An 11,312-nucleotide genomic window follows, 5' to 3' on the forward strand; every position below is an offset into this window, starting at 1 on the left:
GGGGAGGCTCTGCCTTGCTCTCCCATGGGACACCAAGCCTCAACCCAGCTCTCAGCTTGCTCTTGTTGCTGGTCTGGAGACCCAGCTCTGCAGGATGAGGTTTTGGGTGAGCAAGTCCTGCCCCTGACACCCAGACTCACTCCACCGAGCAGGTCTCTCTCATCTCAGCCTGGTGCTGCCCTCAGACCCCTCTCCCGAGCAGACACCACTCTGCAGCACGGGGGGCTGGAGCACATCCCTGAGCTCCAACCACAGAATCGTAGAATAGTTTAAGTTGAAAAAAATCTCCAAGATCATCGAGTCCAGCTGTTAACCCAGCACTGCCAAGGCCACCGCCAAACCATGTCCCTAAGTGTCACATCCACACGTCTGTTAAATCCCTCCAGGGATGGTGACTCCACCACTTCTCTGAGCAGCCTGTTCCAATGCTTGACCACTCTTTCAGTGAAGAAATTTTTCTTAATATCCAATCTAATCTTCCCCTGGCAGAACTCAAGGCTGTTTCCTTTTGTCCTGTTGCTTGTTACTTAGGAGAAGAGACCAACCCTCACCTGGCTACAACCTCCTTTCAGCTGTAGCAAGCGATGAACCTTGCCTGAACCTCCTTTTCTCCAGGATAAACCAGCCCCAGCTCTCTCAGCTGCTCCTCATAAGACTTATGCTCTAAACCATCTCTCAACTCCCTCAAATCTGCATTTCTTGCCTTTTTTTTTTTCCTCCCAGGCTCTTCGCCATCCCTTTTCAATACCCTCCTTTCCCCCCCACCCCCTTCTCCTTGCATTGTTTTTGGCTTCCATCGGGTTCCCAAGCAGCCCGAGCGCGGGGTGCGAGCAGCACGCCAGCCCCGCCGCTATCAGCGCTCCCACTCTAATTGAATCTTCAAATCTTGTCTGACAGGAAGAGACAAGAGGGAAATGAGATGCTTGTTGCCGGGCCCCGGGTCCCCGAGCGCTGCTGCCGCCAGCTCCGCCGAGCATCGGGATGCCGGCGAGCACCACGTGCTGCTCCCGAGCGCGCCCATCTCGGCCCCAGCACGGCAGAAAGCACTTCCAGCACCCCAGGAAGGCATTGCCAGAGATCAGGGTAGTCTCAAGAAGGGTACAAGGTGCCAAAAAGGCGTCAGAGACGAGAGCCAGGCAAGGGGAAGGGCAGAGCCAGGGGAACGCCTGAGGACAGGCTGTGGAGTTCAGTCCTGAGCTCAGCAGGGATCAGGACTCCAAGATTTCCCTCAGCACCTTCAGGTTTGCCACAAAAAAACTTCCAAATAAAAGCAGCACATCCACAAGTCACCCCTCTGCCCACACAGTGACTCCAGGCTCGGGAAAAGCAGCCCCCTTTTCTCCATCCAGGATCCCAACTATAGCCAGAGGCACTCGAGCAGATCACCACCCCCTCCCTGGCACAAAAGCACAACACCAAGAGGTCTCATCACGACAATTCCGCCTAGGGCCTTATCTGAGTGTTCTGGAGCTCCAGCCAAAGGACACCTTCACCCCAGAGCTCCACCAGCACCTCCAAACACCCTCCTCCCCCGGGGCTGGTGAGGAGAAGGCAGGAACTGGATTGGCACCTGCTGAGCAATTGAGCAAATTGCTAATTGAGAAAAGGTGGACATGGGAGGGGGAGAGGTCAGGGAGAGGTCAGTAGCTCCTGGTGTTGGTGGCCAGGCATGAGCAAAACAGATCTTGGCCTGTATTTTAAAAAATAAACCACAATTTGCCCTAGTGAAGTTTTTATCCAGCGAGCTCTCCCACCACACATCAGCTGAGCCCATGTGGTGAAGGTCAAACTCATTAAACCCCCCTGCAAGGGCTGTGCTGCTGTGAGGAGGGGGTTCACAGTCCCACCCCAAAGAGGCCAACGCTGTCCCCAAATTCCCAACCCTGGACGGGAGATCAGGAGAGCACCACACCATCCACACCCCTGCTCCTGTCCTAAAACAGCAGCTTCCCCCTCCAGCTGGGGAGAAAATGACCCAAATGGCTTTAAAAATAAATGAATATTAAACAAGCACATGGCACTGATAGCAGTGACCGACTGACATGGCACAAATGTCTCCTGTTCTCCAAGGAGCAGTGAACAGCAGCAAGGGCAGGGGGACGGAGAAACACGTCCCTCAGGGGACTGGGAGGAGAGGGGTCAGGACAGGAGGGAGAGTGGGGCTTTAACCCGGGGTCTGCAGGGGCCAAGGGCCAAGTATCCCGGGGCCAAGATAGCAGGATGCTGCCTCATGAGCTTGTGCCCTGCATCCCACCAAGCATCCCACCCCAGTGAGTGAGGCCCTGAGCTGGCGCCTGCAGGCTGGGACAAATGGGACATCTGGGATGGCTGAGGTGGCTGGGATAGCTGCCCTTGCTCCAGGGAGGGAGCTCTGCACTCACAAAGGATCTCGGCCATGACCTGGGAGCACAGCTGAGTGCCCTTCTGCACCCCACACTTTGCTCCTTTGCTGCTTAACCCTTTTGAATATTATTCATATTCCAGCTCACCCATAACAACCCTTGGTGTGGAAAGGGTTTTCTTTTTTTACCCCTTTCCTTCTTATTTTTTTTCCATATAAGGCCTCTGCTGGGAAATCTTTGTAATTAATAGCCCTTTAAAGTAAAATATAATTAAAAATAATGTGGAGCACGCTGAAGCCCGCTGGCAGGTTGTGATGAGGGTGGCTGATGGGGAGCAGGGCAGTCGGGCAGCTGCAGGTGCTGCAAACAAAGGTGCCCAAGCTGGGGGGTGGGTACCCACTGCAGTATGCTGGGGTGGGCTCATCCTGGCCTCCTTTCATCCTAAAGCAATTTCTAAATCACCAAGAGCACCTGGACTTCTTTGTCCCAGCCATGGGGACATCGAGGTGCATCTCATCATCCTCCCATGGGAGATGAGACATGGGTGGCTCTGCTGGGATGAGATGCTGAAAAAAGCACTGGGGCAAGGGGAGATCCAATCCCACCTGGCTGCTTATGGGGCCATGATGTGTCCATACACACCCAGGGAGCCTCGTTGGATTGAGAAGTCCAATTTTGACACTTTTAGAAAGCTAGGGAGGGAGAAGGGCTTATTGAGCCCCCGTCAAAGCCTGTGCTCCCCAGTCACCCTCTTGCAGAAGCCGAGCACTGCAGAAGTGTGGAAATGAGGACTGGCTCATTTAAATTTAATGCTGATGAGGAGATCTTCCTCCTCTTTCCAGCAGAGAGCAGATGTTCTCGTTTCACATAAGCAAGGCGTCTCTAAATCACTTCCCCAGCAGCGAGGTGGACGGTGATGTCATTGTTTATAGGTTATTAGTTATTATTTCATGGGCAAACCTGACGTTTTTCCCTTTTAAACATACACTGAGAGGGATTCTGGGTTTCTGCCATTGAAAATATCCTGGCGGTCCCGCCGTTAGCCTCCTTCCAAGATCGAGGCTGCTCTCCTCACGGCACATAATTAAAACAGCACTTTGAATTTTCAGCAGCTCACAACATCATCGTGATGCGAGGGAACCCAGGCAACAGCTCTCTGCCGAGCCCGGCCCCTCCCGAGGCAGCTGTGCCTGCACGGGCTGTGCGTGTGTGGGTGTGCAAGGAGCCAGCGAGGAGAGGTGGCAGAGCAGCGCGGTGACCCTGGGTGGTAGGTGACTCTGGGTATGAGCTACGTGCCCGCCGCTCCGTGTTGTCCCCTCCCCTGCCCGGCTCCAGCCGCTCCTCGCTGTGCCGCTGTGGAGGTGGTGGTGGCACCCGGGATGCTTTTAGCCAGTTCAACACGTTTTAGCTGGATCACGCAGCCTTGTCTGTGGCCTTCGTCTGGCATGAATTGTAATTACCTTAACGAATCTGCGGGCAACGTGAGCAGCTTGCTGCTGGGGTTTTAACCCGCCCCGTGGCACTGTGGGCTGTCAAGGTCACCGCTTGGTTGGGGGCTGCCCAGCCCTTCATGAGCACACACAGCCAGAGCCAACAGGGCCAAGAAAAGATTCAGGAGGTGCCAGATCCGGTGGGTCAGGGCTGTCAGCACGGGATAGGGGCAGAGCCCACAGGGATCTGGCTGCCCTATGGGGTGCAGGGAGCTAGGGCATGAGTGAATGTGGTACTGTGAAGCCCCATAATACCAGGGCAGCCCAGTGCTAGCCCCATGCCACTTCTCATGCTCTGCACACTGGTACCAGCCCAGTATGTCCTCCTGACTCCCCTTTTCTCAGGATACTGAGTTTGGTGGTTGTAAAGCAGCCTTTAAACAGTTTGTGGCTCCAGTCTTCCCCATGGGAGCTCTCTGAGCAGCAGCCCAAGTCCTCAGACCACACAAAGATGAGGCAAAGGACTGGCAGGTGCTCCACACCAGGCTCCCAGCAGCCCCACAGCAAGGCATAGGGCATCAATAGGATCAAGGCCTGTTCCTGCCTCCACTTTGCCCCTATGCCAGAGCTCAAGAAGCCTGGATCTACCTTAAAAAATGGTACAGAAGGCAGCGTGGGAGTTGTTGCATGGGAAAGCCTGAACCTGGCTGTTTCCCAAATGGCTTCATCTCCCCCAGAACAGGCCTGGGCAAGCCCCAGCACACCAGACCTGGACATGGCACTTGGTCACCCTCAACACAGTGAGTCCTGAGTCCTGCCCCTAAAGCCACTCTCCCACAGTACCCAGGTCCTTCTAATGTGGGACTGACCCAGCTCATCCTCATGGGTACCAGCCACCACCCAAAAATCACCCAGGGCTTCCTCCCACCATGACTCTGTCCCGTTTCACCACCTTAGTGCCTGGCTGTGACTGCCCTGACCTGGCCCCAGCATGGGCCAGTCATGCTTTAGTCTGTGTCCAACCCCACGTGTATTCCCACTCAAACAGCAACACAGCATGGGCACAATCCCAGCTTTACTTCAGCCCAAACCAGGCTCCATTCAGTCTTTGCCCTCCAAGAGTCGAGTCTCAGATGCTTCCCTCCCTGGATCTACTCCTGCCCTTCTCCTGCCCCGATTCCTGCCCATACTGGTGTGACTGGGGCAGCTCCCACCCACAGTGCAGAGTGGGCACAAGGCACTTGCACGCACAGAGGAGCCAGCAATGAAACAGAATATATTAGTGCTCCCCTAACCAACAGAGGGGAGTTAATGGCATCAAACTGGTTTGTTGTTGTTGGTTTTGATTATAATTTTTTTTAAGCTCTGGCTTCTATCTGTCATTACTGTTATATTGCATAACCAGGGAGAAATCTGAATGAAGTTAATACCTGTGGAGCGTGGTGCGGAATATTCATGTACTGGGAACCAGAACGAGGCAAATGTGAATCTTTATTACCAGTGGAGGTTGTTAAATATTTTATTTTCTGTTTGAGACGTGCTGTGACACATGAAACTCAATTAGAGTATAACTAACCCCCACTCTAAATTATACATAAATGACAACAAATGAAGGGGAGCAGTCTGATCTCCCCTGTGCACAGCCTTGGGGAACAAGGGGGATAACTTTGAGAGAAGAGAGCAGCCCCACCAAGACACCTCTATCCCAGCCAGTGAGCACTGGCACAGCACTGCGTTTCCTTTGCAGGGCTGATTTTTGCCCTGAGACATCCCAGAGGAGACCCTCAGGGAAGCAGGATGGATCCCGTTCCCCTGCAAACCAGCCCATGCCTTCACCCCAATCAGCCCCAGACATCCCATCCCACCCCGTTGGTCTCAATGCACCACAAGGACCTCCCAGCCCTCTACTCCTGAGCTGTGTTTACTTAAATCTGAATGTGTCTGGTAATAAAAACCGCAGTGAAAAGGAAAGACAGATGTTAAAGAGAAATATATATCAAGGGCCAAATGCTGTACTGGTGCCGTGCTATGGAAATGCTGGAGTTCTCTATCCCTTGGCACACCAAAGCCAAGCTAAGAACACAGTCAGGGATGGAAAATTAGGGGCTGAAAGGACTGTGGGGTTAATTCTGTAATTGTTTGCTCTGGAAGATGCTCATCATCACCAGTGAGGCCACACGGATGTGGGCTATAAGTGGCTGCTGCTGGGGCCAAGATTAAGCAGCACCGCTGCACAATATCCACAGGGATATTGCTGTGGGTGGACAGACAGACAGACAGTCAGGCAGACAGCCGTGCTCCCAGCCCAGACAGGTGTTTTCTCCCTGACCCTGCTCAATGCAAAGTTCCCAGGCTGCCAGGATTCCCCTCGGTGGCCTTGCAAGAGCACCCAGCAGGAGCACCCAGCAGGAGCATCCTGCAGTGTTGCCATGGACATGTGGTTCAGAGGAAGCCTGGGTGCTGTACCCCTCTGGGGGTGCTGTAGGACCCCCACTCCACTGCAGCCCTTGTGAGATAAAAGGGATCTGGGGACTCCGTTCGTGCCACAAGGATCTCAGCCAGAGACAAGTGTAGGATCTGTGCTGATGATCAAAGCTGGTCCTTCGTTAGCCTTGGTATCCAGGACCATCATTAGTGTGTGATGAGGAGACCAGAGCAGCAGGGCAGACAGGCAGGCAGATGGGGAAGTGGTGTGGACACTGAACAGCACCTTCCTGGAGGGTTTTTTCCTGTACTTCTGAGCCTTGCAAGCCTCAAAGGACCCAAGTCCCTGCTGTCCCTGCCATCTCTCTCCCTTTTGGGAGCTCTGTCAAAGCACCGCAGTCACAAGGACTGGGGCACTGAACCTCTGCCCTGGCCTGGCCTGGGTTAACCCAGCCATGCTCGGTGCTTTCCCTCCCTGGGGCATGTTTCCAGCCTGATTACCTCTTGATTTTGTCTCCTACCTCCTTTTGCTCTGCCTCACTGCCCCTGCCTGCCCCCAGCACAGGATCCTCCTCGTCCCTGTCCCTCCTCATAGGCTGTGCCCTCCCTGAGCCCTAACCAACACTGGCCACAAAAAGCAAAGCCAGAGACCTTTCCCTGCCACAGTTTAGTCCCTGGCCCAGCCTCCCCATGGGCTGAAGGGTTCCCAAACACCATGGGGACACCTGCTCTTGCCTCCACCTCAGGCCAAGCTGCCAGGGCACAGGCAGCCTCCGTGGATTTGCTCCATCCGCACTCAGGCTGCAGCTTCACGCTACAACCAGGACCCCTCCAGCACTTCTGTCTTTGTAGACTCTTTCTAAATGAGATTCTTCTCTTTACTCTGTTATCCCTGCCAACCCCTTAGGACCTGGGAAATAGCTTTGTCTCTGTCTTCTCCCTCTTTAATTTCCAGTTTTTCACTAAAACACGGATCCCCTTTCTTGTCTGCTTTTCTGGGAGATAAACACATCTGTGCTGGCTGTGCTCTGCACATCCCAGAGGCAGTGGGCATCCCCAGCACGTGGCAGGGATAGCAGCTCCCACAACCCTTAGCAGCTGATGGAGACTCCAGTCACAGAAACATGAGTTCTAAAGCACGAGATGGTGAGGAAGATGAGCCAAGAGGTGTAGAAAGCTGGGAACTGCAGGCACCCTGAGCAGGCTCCTAGAAGGGGCAAGGGGGTCGTATGTGTGAGCAGGGGCTGGTCCAAAGGCAGGACCTGAAAGCTGCTCATGCAGCCCCAGAGGGATGGGAACCCCCTGCTCCATCACATCCCAGCTGTGGGGCCACACTAGCACGATCCCACCACAAAGCCAGGGTGATATCAGTGCCACCATACTCAGTGCCCTGGCTCTGTCCAGGGCTCTGACTAATTTGGGATGCAGTGGACAGTTTTAATATGCTGCTATAAATATTCATGGGCTGTCAGCTATGAAAAAGGACCCTGCCTCCCTCCCTGCTGCCCTGCCAGGAGGCAGCACTAGGGAGACAGACCAAGCCCTTGCTGACGGCCACAGGGGCGCAGAAAAGCCGGGGGCCACTGGGACATCCCCAGTTTACACCACTGTGAGGGTGCTTGGTTGGTGTACACCTTGAGGACGGCCCGAGCCAGCTTGTACCCAAATTGTGGTTGAACATCAGAGCAGTTTCCTCACAGCCATGACGTCCCCGGCAAGCGCGGGGGCGAACGCACCGGCACGGGCGGGGGCCGGCTGTCAAACCCGTGCCTCCGATCCCGCAGAGCCGCAGCTCGCGCCTGTCACGGCAGCCTCCAGTCTGCTGAGCTGCAAAAAACCCGATGAAAGCCTTGTGCTGAGTTGCAGTTCTGCCGTGCATCGCCCGGGGGATCGCCTGCCACCCGGCTCCCACGTCCCCACCTCGCCCTGCCAGCCCCGCATCGCTCAGGCATCGCCACTGCCCCGGCCCTAAAAGCATCATCCCTTAGGACGTGCAGCCCGATTTCTGCATTTCTGAATACCTATTGATTCCTCTTTTACACTCCTCACCCCAACGTATCGATCCAATTTAGCCTCTGTGACTCAAACTAAATTAGCTGCCGTTAATCCATGGATAATTGCAGTGAGCCCGGCTCTGCCTGTCCCAGATTCATGGGTGTCAGGGACAGGGAGGAGAGTTCTGGGTCACTCAGGGACATTCAGATTCCTCCTCTGTGGGTAAAGCCCCCACACATACATCAGCCCAAAGGCAATGGGGAAGTTGCCTCAGGACATCCATCCTGCAGCCAGAAATCTGGCTCCTATAGATCAGGACACATCCTGCAGGAGACTTGCCCCCAAAGTCTGGGCATTGCCTCCCAGCTCCAACTTTCCTCAAGCCCTGGGGTTCCTGATGTGGGTTCTGCCTCAGCTTATACCATAAAGTATTGCTACATGCTTCTTCCAGGCTGCAGCACAAAAGGGGTTAACCCCAAAACCTCCCCCTCAGCCACAGAGCAGCCTCAACCCTCGCTGGAGCCTTGGATGAAACCCCAGATGGAAAGCAGAGCCTGTTCCCCTTTGATTAGCAGCCCAGGCTCCCTGGGAACCCTCAACATCTCTCGCCTCTAATTTAGCAGCTCACAAAGCGCCGAAGGCAGTGGAGATGCCACACTGTCACCTCACCTGGACTGACAGCCTGGCACAGCACCTGGGGACATCCCCACACTGATGACAGGGCCATCCCTCCACTGGGGTCCTGATTGCTGTGTGCACCCCAAAACTCTCCTCCCACCCAGGCACCCACAAACGTGCACCCTCCTCCCCAGACATGTTCCTCCACCCTTCTGCAAAGCCTCCATAATAAAAACATTTAATTTTGATTTAATGCAATAGTTACTGCGGTCAGTAAACACCGAAACTATATTAAAGGAGGATTAGTGGCTGTGTAATGGCCAAGTGTCTATTGCATAACCCTTAATCGCTGTGGATGGCTTCCCTCCATGCCATGGGGCCTCTGGCTATCCCTCCCCATCCCTCCCTGCCTTCCCAGTCGTGGCAGAGGTTGACACTCCCCTGAGAAATTGATGGGATTCCTGAGGCTGCCAGGCAGGAGTGGGAGACCTCCAAGTGTTAAACTGGTTAAAAGCATCTGTCCACGAGTGCAAAGCCTGTTTGGGGCAGCTGAGCGTTGTGTGAGGATGATGGTCCCCAAAACACCTTGGCCTGTGCACCTGGCAATGGCAGCCAGCAGGGCACACGCTCCAGAACCATGCTGGGGTGGTGGATGTTTTGGACAGGAATGACCTGGACATGCTTTCGTGGGAGGGGAAACTGAGACAGCAGCTGAGCCAAGTGGGACCCGCCCACAGAGTCCCCACGCCACAGTCTGGCTCTGCCTCCCCCCTCAGGTCCCTGGCACCCATCTGCATGGAAAGTCAGTTTAAAAATCAAAAAGCACATTTTGAGAAAATGTTGGCTGGATTCAGCTGCAAATTCACTTGTCAGGAATATTGGAATTACTGGAGCTGGATGGCATGAACATCTGTGCAAGGCAAACATTGGGGCAGGGAGAAGGTAGCAGAGCTGCTGAGCCCCCTAACCCCCCCTGCTGCCTGCAGATGCTCCATGGGATGCTGGAAGAGGGTTGCTGCAACACAACACATGCCCCCACCCACCTCCTGGTGCAAGGGGACCCCAGCAAGTGCCCCGAATTACCCCAGAAAGGAGGCTAGAATTCAGGGGACTCACCATGGCAGCTTGCTGGCTGCAAATTCCCCCTGGGTGAATATTGCAGTAACTGGGCTTGACAGTTTAGGATTGGCACAGAGGGACTCCTCATACCAGCCCATACCTCCTGCCCCCCTGCACTTGCCTGTCATAGGCTCCCCTAATGTTTCAGGGTATTATGGGGCTTCTCCATCACTTCCAGAGCAGCCACTGAACAGCACTTCCCAACCTCCTCCTGCAGCAGCCCCCAGCTACCAAAACCTGCCTGTTTATGCACAAAGTAACCCTCAGGCAGGAGCTAATCAGCCACTCAGGCATGAGCAGATCTGTGCTCAGGTGTTGACTGTTTGGCCACCCAAGCATGGCAGGACGGGGTGCTCAGCCGTGCCCTAACGGGGCGTTCACGCGTGAATTAACCGTGTGCCCGGGTGTGAACTGGGCACCCACGCTCGGGCACCCACGTGGGAAACAACCGGGTGGGAAAACCTCATTATTTTGCCCAGTGCACCTTCTCAAAGGCTTGCACCACCCACCCCCCCCCATGTGCTTCAGATGGGGGTGTACCAACACTGGAGCAGGGCTGGATCCAGGCTTGGGGACACCCCCTCTTCATCCCCCCCACTCCCACAGATGCAACATCCCAAACAACAAACAGCTTTCAAAGCCTGTCTCCCATTGATGTCACATCAATGCCAGCGGAGATAAAAGCCAAGAGACCCAGAACCAGTGCTGGCTTTGCTGGGGAATAATAATTAGAGGGAAAGCCTCATTAGTGCAGCAAGGGTGGCTGCCTGCCCGTGCATCCTGGACCCCCCAAAGGGGCACGGTGGGTGTCAGTCCTCCCAGCTGCCTTGGTGGGCTGAGCAATGGGGTGCACTGCATTTCCCCCAGCGTGTTAGATGTTAAAGGGGGGTTTTATATTAAAAAGAAAGAAGGAGGAAATCTTGTTTCTCCCCACCCATGGCTGCTTAGGGCTTCCAGGTGAGCCCATAGCCCCAGGCAGGGTGTTGAAATCCTGTTGTGCCCTCCAGAGCAGCCTGATGGCAAACCCAAGTGTTGGTGGGGGAAAAGCAGCACATCAGTTATTTGATGTGGTTTTAGAGGGTTTTTTTGACAACTCTGCAGCTGAAGAGGAGCAGGGGGAGTTCCTCCAGCTACCCTCCGTGCTGGTGGGGAAAGGGGGTCTTGTGGTGCCCCAGGGGGAGTCCCTGGCAGTCGCTGCATCTGCCACTGAAAGGAACACAGGAAAAGGTCGGGGAAATGGGTGTTGTGAAGTGGCACAGGACCCTTGAACCCTGAGACCACACTCCATCACCCTCTTGAGAGGGTGGGCTGGCTGGGCAGCACCCACTAGCCCTATCTCCTGGTAAGTGCCCCAGAAAACAACACTTGCAGCAAATCAACAGCA

This window comes from Corapipo altera, unplaced genomic scaffold (assembly GCF_003945725.1).
Source record: "Corapipo altera isolate COAL_440 unplaced genomic scaffold, ASM394572v1 343, whole genome shotgun sequence".
Classification (NCBI taxonomy): domain Eukaryota; kingdom Metazoa; phylum Chordata; class Aves; order Passeriformes; family Pipridae; genus Corapipo; species Corapipo altera.